General features: G+C 37.8%; 1 long non-coding RNA gene across 1 annotated transcript; it reads left to right on the top strand.

Moving 5' to 3' along the window:
* Nucleotides 1–9436: 9436 nt before the first annotated feature.
* On the top strand, nucleotides 9437–11694 carry LOC147337459 (uncharacterized). The gene is made up of 3 exons (XR_015124789.1): nucleotides 9437–10887; nucleotides 11094–11168; nucleotides 11564–11694. It is a non-coding gene; the product is annotated as an uncharacterized LOC147337459 (long non-coding RNA).
* Nucleotides 11695–11934: the final 240 nt, after the last annotated feature.

The raw sequence follows: 11934 nt of genomic DNA, 5'->3' as shown, positions 1-11934 counted from the left end.
ACGATTCGAATATGCCTCTCATTACAGAAATCAAGCGGTGATTTTGAACAAGCTCTCCATTGACTTTCTATGGAGAGTTTTGCGACTTTGTGTTGGTCTGAGGAGATTTGCCAAAATTCTATAAATCCCACAACAATGATAGTGACATTTTCGGAAACCCAGCAAAAATACCTACGTTTTGATGTATAATTTGTGGAAGTTGAGTGAAGATTGAGCAAGTAGCAAGAAGTTGTTCGGACATGAAGAGAAGACTGCAAAACCTTCAGTGTCACACTGGAAGCCAAGTGCATAGCAACCATAACAACGCATGTATTTTGTGAAAAATCACAATTTTGCAACTCAAAACTTTAAGAGGCATAAAGGTAAAACGGTAAAAGATTTGAAAAAGCTGAATCATACCTGAATAGCCCAATAATTTGAGAACATTTTAAAGTTTGAATGGTTGTTCTACGTGAAAATATGAGGAAGTAGTTAAGTTTCAGAAACAAGCAAATTTTAGCAGAATTGCAGAAGTTTCCCATTCATTTCAATGGGACAAATTAAGCTTAATATTTTAAAAAGTATAATAGTGAAAAATACCAAAAGACATAGCAGGAATTAGCAGAAATAGCAGAATATTTTAAAATTTGAACGGTGAAAATCGGCTGAAAATTGTGGAAGTAGTTAAGTGCCAAAAAGTGTACGGAAGTCCCAAGAGGAACTCAATAGTGTGGATGCTTAAAGCATCCACACAATAATAAAGTAGGATAAAGAATAAAGAGAAACAGGAACTCAATAGTGTGGATGCTTAAAGCACTTGTGTGGATGCTTTAAGCATCCACTCAATGAAGATATTTTTTGGATATATGGCGCCCGCTATTGGATTACTTACCTGATGATCTGAAGAGAACCTTAGTGAGAGCGGCAGCCCCACTCCAATGGCAGGTTGAGTTTGTCAGGACAAATGTGTAAATGACTGGTAGACTGAATTATATAAACTGTATTAGTTTTTCGTTTACATGTCTCAGTCTTGTGTTTGTTTGTTTTTGTTTTTTTCTCTCTGTTGTTGTTGTGGTAGTTGTTTTTGTCTTTTTTTTGTTTTGTTTTATTTTTCTATAAAGGAAAAAGTAAATAAAAATATGATGATGAGAAAAAATAGTTACGCAAAACGGAGCATACCCGCTCCGACCAGTTTTAAAGGGTTAACTTATTAATTATTCTTGACTGTAAAGAATGTTTTATGAAATGACAGGAAGGCCACAACATTGGCGTCTTCCACATTGTGTGTCTGACAACGTAATCAGCAACACAGGGGCACCACAAGGGACTGTCCTCTCCCCCTTCCTCTTCACCCTCTATACCACAGACTTCAGGCACTGCATAGAGACCATCTGCCATCATCAGAAGTTTTCTGATGACTCTGCAGTGGTTGGATGCATCGTACCGGGCTGTGGTTGACTCCTTTGTCACGTGGTGCAAGCAGAATCATCTGCAGCTCAACGTGGTAAAGACCAAGGAATTGATTGTGTATTTCAGGAAGACCAGGAAACCCTTGACCCCTGTTCCAAACCACGGGGTCAATGTGGACATTGTGGATGACTACAAATACCTTGGACTATACATAGACAATAAACTGGTCTGGATTAAAAACACTACTGCACTTTACAGGAAGGGCCAGAGTCGTCACTATTTTCTGAGTCAGTTGAGATCCTTCAACATCTGTAGGACAATACTCTGGATTTTCTATGAGTTTGTTGTGGCTAGTGCTATCCTCTATACTGTTGCATGCTGGGGCAGCAGGTTGAGGGTTGCTGATGCCAACAGAATCAATAAACTGATCTGCAAGGCCAGTAATGTGCCAGTAATGTTGTGGGTATGGAACTGGACTCCCTTGAGGTGGTGTCGGAGAGGCGAATCTTGTACAAGATAAAGACAATGTTGGAAAATACCTCCCACCCACTCTATGACATACTGGCTAGCCACAGGAGCACGTTCAGTGAGTGACTGAGATTACCAAAAAGCACCACTGAACAGCACAGGAAATCATTCCTCCCTGTACAATTCCTCTATCTAATACAATGTAAAAGTTACAATAATTACATCCTTTTTGATCACACTTTCTTAATCTGTAATGTTGCTGTCTATTTTGATACTTTTTTATAATCACATGCGTAAACCCTGAATATTTATCACTTAGTGACTTGTATATATTGTGCTGTTTCTCATATCTTAACATATTGTATTGATAAATAGTCTAGTTTGTTTTTTGTTAATGCTACTGTACTGGATCAACTGTAACCAACATAATTTCCATAGGGATTAATAAAGTATCCTGATTCTGATTCTGAAATACTGTTCATCATAATTCGTTTACTCACATTTGACCTCATAGCTTCAAGAAATCAGTTTTTCAGAGAAATGATGCAGACAGATACAATAACTTTGGTACCTTCCATCTTTGAACCAATTAACCAAGTAAGATAAAACATTTTAATTACCGAGCGGATAGGTGCTGGTAACAGAGCACTCAACCTTTGGAAAAAGAAGTGGGAACCCCAGCCCACCACTTTCAGTCATTGTTCAATGCAAAAACTAACTAGCTCTCAGCTCTGATGTTTCATAGGTGATGTCAACCTGTCTCACTAACTCTGGAAAAAAATAAGAAAACATAGTAAAAGCTTCAACTCTGCAGAAATTTATCATCACTTGGTAAAATCTTGGCCCCTCAAAGATTTTCTTTTTCTAGTTCACTTTTTCAGGTAATCAGCAAACAGTGAACATTGCATTTTCTTGCTTTAACTAGGTCTGCATGTTGCCACGGAACAAATATGCAAATCCTCTCTCCCACATATTTTATATTTGGTAACAGAAGAAAAGTAGAATATTCTTAAATTGGTGCTGAAATGAATCCTCTAATACAGAGAGGTGGCTGTCAAGTGCAAGTCATATCCTCTATCAAGCCCATCATGCATCAAACATGCCCTTGAACAGAAAACATGAAGAAAGATTAAAAACAAACATGACAGTTCTCACAGACACAGGTATAACTCCCTAGAGACTCTACAGAGCTTGCATTCTTTTATTGCAGTGGTTGGTGTCTGAGACAGACAGACACCCACCCACACAGATTCATACACACACACACACACATTGCCAGGCTTGCACTACTCATGACACTGAAGCAGACACTAACGCACATTTACACTCATATAATGCTCAGGATGCAAAGAGTGGAGCGCCAGCAGCGGGCTCCTACTCTCTCAGCTCAGAGAACAGAAAAGAACGCACTGCTGTCGTGCCAGACAGTGCTAGTGTCAGCAAAGTGACACCCAGAATAGATTAGATTACATTTTCCGATTTGGGGGTTTCTCAGAATGTTCCTAATCTCCAGAACAAAGTGAAGATGTGACATATTTGTGACCTTTATTGTTGGGGTATTTTTTATCACATTAAACCAAAGGTGTGTATTTCATACAGGACACTTCACTCGTGTTTATAAGAAATGCATTTGCCCCCTGAATATAATTATGAAAGAAACAGGAAATTCTTAGAAAAACTTAGAACATTTGCATTTTTTGTTAGCAATGCATTCGCTTTACTTTCAAAACAAATGATCAATACAACATTTAAAAAGTTGTATTTTAGTTCGATTGAATAGCACAGTTGTGATGTATATGATTCCCCCAAAATAAACTGAAAATACAGACTTCTGTAAAGTGTTCTCAGTGTGCAGGAATTTTGAATGTTTCTCTCCAGCAAAAATTCTATGGACAAGCGACAGACACTGTAATGTGTAAAACTTAGTCAGACTGTTTCTGTTCTCTCTGCACTCCAGTGTTATCAGAATAATCTGATCTGCTAAGAAAATGCTAACACCATGGCCTTGATATAGTTCACTAAATTTTTCTCAAGTTTGTTCTTTCTGTAGTGAAGTAGATTTTGGGTAGGCTTTTACATGATGTCCACAAATGCAGCACTTACATCCACAACTTCCCAGCTGATAATTAGAACCTTACAAGAAACAGCTGTGCTTCGCTACCAAACCGAGACATTTGGCATTCTTTTCCCATCCAAGGTGGCCGATAGCGTTAGGGGGCTAAGCACTGCAGAGCGGTTTGATTTCTTCAGGAAAGCTGCTCATTTCAGTATTGCCCTTTAGAGAGTAGTACGTGGGACTCTTGCATTTGTTATAATGTGGCATATAGTAGGGTGGACCTTGATGACTGCTTCCCTCTGTTTTGTTACAGGATTGTTCCACATTGCTGCAGTCTTGTTGTAGCCTTGTTGTCACTGGGCTTGACTGACTCCTGGTTTTATGGTGTTTTACTCTGAACGGTTTGATATATTTTAATCATGGTTTTACGTTATGTTACGGTTCGGCGTTGGTAGTGTATTGTTTTAGGCGTTTTGGTTTGGCGTGACTGTTATGTGTTTCCTGTTTTACTTTGAAAGTCTGTGTTATCTTAGTGTGTTCAGTTTACGTTTCCTTGTCTCGCCAGGTCTAATTTGCCCCAGCTGTGTTTCCCTCCTGTGATCCATTCCCTAATTGCTCCTTCTATGTATTTAAGCCCTGTGTTTCTGTATGTGATGGTCGCGATCTCCCCCCCCCCCCCGTTGTAAATAGTTTGGCGCCTTGTGTTTGGTGATGTAAATAAATGTCGTATCTTGCTTTAAATCTCGTCTTTAAATCTCGTCTTGGGATTATTTTTGTGGGATTAGTTTTGTGGAAGGCCGTATTAGTTTTTTTTATGAGTTCGCCCTCCTTAAGAGCAGTGAGCTTGGGGCCCTTTTTTTTGGGTGGGGGGGGTATGTTACGGTTCGGCGTTGGTAGTGTATTGTTTTAGGCGTTTTGGTTTGGCGTGACTGTTATGTGTTTCCTGTTTTACTTTGAAAGTCTGTGTTATCTTAGTGTGTTCACTTTACATTTCCTTGTCTTGTCAGGTCTAATTTGCCCCAGCTGTGTTTCCCTCCTGTGATCCATTCCCTAATTGCTCCTTCTATGTATTTAAGCCCTGTGTTTCTGTATGTCATGGTCGCGATCTTCCTTCCCCCCCCCCCCGTTGTAAAGTTTGGCGCCTTGTGTTTGGTGATGTAAATAAATGTCGTATCTTGCTTTAAATCTCGTCTTGGGATTATTTTTGTGGAAGCCCGTATTAGTTTTTTTTATGAGTTCGCCCTCCTTAAGAGCAGTGAGCTTGGGGGCCCTTTTTTCCCTTTTTTTCTATTTTTCCTGAGTTGCACGCCGGTTGCCTAGGCCGGGGTGTAACAGTGGGACTCTTGCATTTGTTATAATGTGGCATATAGTAGGGTGGACCTTGATGACTGCTTCCCTCTGTTTTGTTACAGGATTGTTCCACATTGCTGCAGTCTTGTTGTAGCCTTGTTGTCATTTTACAAACGTTTACGCACTGGGCTTGACTGACTCCTGGTTTTATGGTGTTTTACTCTGAACGGTTTGATATATTTTAATCATGGTTTTACAAAGAACTAGTGATGCAAACGAAATGGCTCTTAGAGCCAGATCTTTGACGTGAACGACGCGAGCCAGCTCCTTATCGCGAGCCGTGGATTGTTTTTTTTTTTTTTTTCCTTCACTCACCCTCTCTCTCTCGCACTTTTTTCAGCTTCACTCCACACCTGAGCCTTGTGCTCTGGGCTGGGATGAGGGGGGAGGGGCGGTAGTTACACTCGCAGTAGCACAGGAACAGAGCGGGAGGGACAGCAACGTCACATTAGAAAGGTGTAGTAATCATCCACAACTTGCGGATGCAACTTGCAGTTGCGAATGCAAGAGAAATGATCAAATAAGTTGTGAAGGGCCAACTTGTGATCACTAGAGAACTGAGGCAAACCACCTTGAAGCTGGAGCTCTTGTGGGGTATCCCTGGTTTCAGTTGTCAAAACTGGACAAAGGAAAGAATAGTAGTGAATTTGCGACAGAGTCACCCCATACGGTAAAAAAATACATTTTTCCTGGCCAAAATATATTTCAAATATATGGTAAATATATTTTGTATTTGTGATGCTCCAAAATAATATATTTTTGAAATTGAAAATGTATTTCTTTCAAACCAAAATACATTTCAAAACATATTTTAGGGTGAAGAAAATACATTTCCAACCTTACAGTAGAATGTATATCAAAGTATCCTTTATTTAAAATATATTTAGTGCAATAATGATGATAATGATAACAATACTAAAAGTAACATGTTTTATGCACATCTGCAAAAAACAGTTGGATTCAAACAAAACAGAGTCAAAGGTCTATCACGAATTAGGTTGTTTATTCATTTGCTTACAGTATTTCACATTACACAATATCTCACTATAATGTAGCGTTCATTGACTTTGAAATTATCTGTCAGTGATACAGTAAACAAGATACAACAACTGCTATGTACACTTTAGTTTTTGACAATATATACAATTTAGTATTTAAAGGAACACACTCCACTGTTTTGGAAATAGGCTCATTCTCCATCTCCCTCAGAGTTAAAAATGCAGCGTCTTCTTTCTAGATCCGTACGTTAATAGGGCTCTGGAGCGTGATCTTACGGGATGGGGCGTAGCCACGATTTTTGGTCAAGGCGCCATATTAGCAGGCCAAACAAATGCTTGCTGTGTGGTCGGTTGTAATGTTAGATTGCACTACCGACAAAGGAATAAGCTTGAAAACAGGCTCTCTTTTCATTGTTTCCTCACCTGGAAACATCATGAGGGAGCTTATGTGTTGGATGTTACCAAAAGAAGGCGTCTAGCCTGGATAGCAGCTGCGAGACGAGCTGATATTCAGTTCTCTACCAGCCACAGATATCTGTTGGTGTGCTCCAGTATTTTCATTCAGGTAAGTTCTAAATAAGTTCATATTATTATTTATAGCCTGTTAATTTTATTTTCAATAGCACAAACTTAGAACAAACATGCAGAACTACCTTCTATTTATAGAGTTGCTAATTATTTGGCATTATTGCAACAAACCAGCCTATGAAATGAATGAAACAAATCCTGACTGGGTTCCAACACTACACATGGGGCACTACGAAATCCCTGCTTCAAACTACATGCTACATACCACCATGCCAATCAGATTACTTCTTCCATGTGAGGGTAAAAAGGTGACCTTCCTGGATAAGATGGCAAAGGTTTGCTGCGTTTTGGTGAACATGTGCCCCAGTGTGGTAGTAAAACCAGGGAAAAATGCTCTTGTTAAATACTTTTAAGTCTTGTGCTGTTTATGTAGTGATAAGTTTTCAAAAGAGACAGTAAATTACAGAATGCTAGTAGTGGGTGATATTATACAAATGCTGTCATGATTTTATGTGAACATTTTGTCATTTGTAAACTATACATAACATTTTTTCTACATTGTAACTGATGTGATGTTCGACAAAGTGCTTTTAATTAAAAATAGGCAAACATTTCTTTGTTTCTTTATTCAACTTTTGAACAGTGGTATTTAGTAAGTACATATTCAGTAAATGCAAAGTATTTACATGGCCCCCTAAATTAAAACATTATGGGTTATTCAGAACAGAACTATGCTTGGAAAAATATTGTCCCATCAGTTGATCCAACTCCTCCACAGTAGCAGGTGGAACTTTTCTTTTTTGAGGATGGCTTCTTTTACCTGTCACAACGAATGGTCTGTTTATGTTTTGATCAAGAACCTTTTTTTTGGGCAGCTGAAGAGGAGAAGTCTATCTTATGGCCAACCTCTGGCTGTATCTTGGTCATATTACCCAGCAAAACCCAGTATGCAGGTTCATCTGTAACAGTCCTTGTGCCACAGATCCTCACTGTTGCTTCTACATTAAACAGAAGAGCAGTGACATGGCTGCAAGTCTCCACGACTCTAGTCATACAGCTGCAGTGGGCGGCTTCAACCTTCCCTGTGATGCTCACAATGACCTGTGGCTGCAATGCTGCAATTCAGTCTTTAAGAGTGCAGGACCTAAAACACACACAGACAAAGTTCATTTAAAGACAAGAACTTTAATAAGCCAAGTCCGACACAAATGTGTTTTATTTACTTTCAAATCCATTTATCATAAATGTAACAAATAAAGTGTTTTTATGTATCCATCTATAGAACGCTGCATGTTATATTCTAAATCTGCATGTTTCTTTTTAGAAACCTATCAGCAAAAAATGAACCTAAAGTATGTAATGAATGTATTTTTAGTGACACAGGACACAAACAAGGAAGCAAGTCAAATCAAATCACAAATCAAATCACTTTTTATTGTCACATCACATGTGCAGGTACATTGGTACAGCACATGTGAGTGAAATTCTTGTGTGCAAGATGTGTAATTAGGATTATTTATAATAAATATGAATTAATTAGGGCAATTTCTTTAACCATAAAGAATAACTAAATCCTTCAGGACAATGTCACATCAATGCACTGAACTCACTATGTTATCCCTCTAACAGAGCCTCTACATGTTCTCACTGTAATTTCCCCCTCACGAATGAAGTTTTACTAGCACTAATTTAAATGTTGGGGGGAATCAAACGCATTTTACTCGCAGTACTCAAGCTGACTTACCTTTGCTTGAATGACGCCGTACTCACAACGTGGAGGCTTAAAAATAGCCAAATCTTGTACCCAGTCCTTGGTGAATTGGATGTGCGCCTCCAGAGATTTATAATTGCGAAATTGGTGCGCCGTGTATGCTCTGACTCCACAGACAAGGTATGAGAGTAGATCATGCTAAGTCAATAGCGGTTTGGTCTTCAGGGTTTCTACTCCACGGCTATATTTCATACGGGTCCACATTTCAACAATCAAGTACCGTCTCTTTGCATCTGGACAGAATCTGTCTCTATACCGTCATTTTCTTTTGAGCTACGTTTCAGAATGGTTCGTAGCAATCTTGTTTTGATTCGTGACCTGCCAAGATGGTGCTGCGCTCCCACAATGCATTGCGACATTACGTCAACTCCAAAGCCCTTTGCGTGCAGGAGTGTATGCGCATGCACATTGCCACGGTGGTTTAAAAAATAAAGATATAATGAAAAGTAATTAATAAAAATTAAATATTTAAACATTCCCACAAATGTGCAATGAACGTGCAAAAACTCTCTTTAGTAGTTGTTGCTGTTTCTTTCTTTCTTCTTTTTTTTTTTTTTTGAAAAATAACGACGTCTCTGAGGCGCGAAATTTGACAGCGAGAGGAACGGCCGGATACAGGAGACGGGAAGAAACAAGCCGATTATGTTCGCGTTAATTAAGTGGTTGGAAGATGTAAAATTCTCAATTCTGCCAACTGAACATATACGAGATTTTAATGAGGATGAATAATTAGCCGGCATGGAGGAAACGGACCTTTATTTCATGGAGTGGCGACAAGAAGCCAAGGCGGGTGGCCAGTCTAAGAAGCCTCCATCATCAAGCTAGCAGGTGCCTTTTCCCATATAACTTTATTCTCGTGTATTTGGAACGGAAGCGTAGAGCTGCCACCCAGGCAAAAGAGAAATATAAGTATATCACGTTATAACGTGAAAAGTTTATCGTTCTAACAATATACTATCATGTTTGAACAACATGTTTGAACAACATTGTACGAAAAATGTACATAATTATCACGTCCGTACAATATTGTGCGAACGTGACAATTATGTATATTATAATAACGTGATATTATATTATACAAACATGAAAAGCATAATGTTAGAACAATAAACATTTCACGTCATAACGTGATACAGCTCTATTTTTCTTTTGCCTGGGTGGCAGCTCCACGCTTCCATAATTTGGTAATCAAAATATGTAACTTAATTAATTATATTGTGACGTACTTTTGCCTTTTCTTATTATTCTGCCTTCTCAATAACTATCAAAGCCTATTCACATTTAATTTGGCTTTCACAGAAATCCTACCTCTCCTTCTGGCTACAGAGTACTTACCAAGGTTAGAAACAAAGAACAGTTATGCTTTATTAATGTTCGCTAATTACAATGTTCCACATTTCCTTGCTTTTTAAGTCATTTTTAGGCTTTTTAGAGTTTTTGTTTTTTATTTTTTTAGCAGTAATGTTTCTGCCTATTTATTTCAGCCCATGAAATCGAATGCAGATCTTCCTAATGTGAGATTTACATAAATGTAAGTAATTTTGTTTGTCATTGTCATTAATGTTGTTGCTGTTGTTGTTTTTGTGCAGTTTGCAATCATATAAACCTAGCAAGCATCAGTCAGCACAGTGACTAACCTAAACAGATTCTTGCTTTATTCACATATATTATATGTAATTATATATACCTGCACATTGTACCTAGGGTTGCAGCCACTTGGCCCCACCCCATTGTTGTGACAGCCCTGATTGTACTTATACACTGCATCTGAACAGGGAACAGTCTGCCACATTAATGTATTTTTAAGTGACTTGTTTGTAATACATGAATTTGTTTTTTACAGATGTCAAAGTCTCAACCTCATGCTGCCCTCCCCCATCCTCCTAAAGTAAGTATTTGTTGTTGTAGTTTTTTATGCGGTGTCTGTGTCACATGCTAATCATAATTATTGAAATAACTGTTTTCTAACAGATTTTCCAAAACACTAGTTAGGTTTGTTGTCATTCAGACCAATACTACTGCTTAGACATTGCATATGCATAGATACAGTCGTAGTGCTTGACACATGCAAACAGCAGTAGATGTACTAAAAAGGAAATAATTACAATCATGATGTTGATTGCTGATGTCAGTATATATATTTTAGAGGAATGTTTTGTTTTTCACCCAAAATGAACTATATTGCTTCAGAAGAGATTTATTACCCTACCGGACTCTTATATATTGTTCTGTTTTTTGTTTGTTTTTGTTATTTTCAGGTTCAATGGTGCGTGTTCTTCTAATGGCCGCCTTCCCACTGGAGGTTTTGATCCACAGCAATTTAAAAGGTAATCAGCTTTGAAAGTCAGTTCAAATGGTTAGCTAATAGTACTTTAAAAAGCCTACAACTCTGTCACCAGTTTCTTTACCAAAAATTACCCATAAAAGTATCGCTCAATAGCATATATTGTAGTTCAAATGTTTAGTTGTACAAATATCAAATTTTTGGAAATCTAAAACTAGTCAAACACTCAAATGTTCATGCTTTTTATAGGAGGACAGAGCAAAACGGACATCGGCGCAGAGTGAAGAACTGCCCTTGATAAGGACACTATGACAGCCATATATAGTAAGTGAAGACTTTCTGTGTATCTAAAATTGCATACAGCACAAGTAACTTACTTTGCAACCATTAAAATAGGTTGTAAAGTAAGTTACTAATACAAATAGGTGATGATGCATTGTAGTGGTTGGTCTCAAACAAAGAAGGTCAACAGATTTATGAATGCTGGAAGGTAAGGAGAGACGACCAAAAGGGGTGTTAGCATTACTGTAATGTGAACTGGATAGACTTCCCATCTAGGAAAAAAAAGAGGTAAAATTATGCGTAAAATATATCTGTATTAATATCTGTATCTATATAAACAGAAATATCTGTTTGCTAAATGAAGCCAGCTAACATAAATCACATTTGTATTTTAACTCTGATAAAAGTAATAGAACTGTGACTTTTGTTTGTTACAGTGGCGGTAAGGAAGGGGTTTCCCAGCGTGTCCAGAAGGGCTTTGAGGATTGCCGTGAAAGCTGGGGTAACTGAGACTGCTGGAAAAGGAAAAGAAATTACATTTTAAGTATGCTGACTTATGTTCATACAATCACACACACATATACACATACACACACATATGTGTGTGTGTGTATGTGTTTATATATATATATATATATATATATATATATATATATATATATATATATATATATATATATATATATATATATATATACACATATATGTATATGTGTGTGTGTTTCTTTTAGAATGTTTAAGTATGTAATGAGAATAAACTTATAAAATGAATATTCCTTGCTTGATTGATATGCTATATGTATGTTTT

Source organism: Aulonocara sp. 'chitande type north' Nkhata Bay, linkage group LG2, assembly GCF_057382095.1.
Source record: "Aulonocara sp. 'chitande type north' Nkhata Bay isolate Kocher_YH1m ecotype deep benthic linkage group LG2, A_spYH_male_GT1.1, whole genome shotgun sequence".
NCBI classification, from domain to species: Eukaryota; Metazoa; Chordata; class Actinopteri; order Cichliformes; family Cichlidae; genus Aulonocara; species Aulonocara sp. 'chitande type north' Nkhata Bay.
The sequence above is the reverse complement of the archived record's forward strand: the minus strand, read 5'-3'. Positions and strand labels throughout refer to the sequence as shown.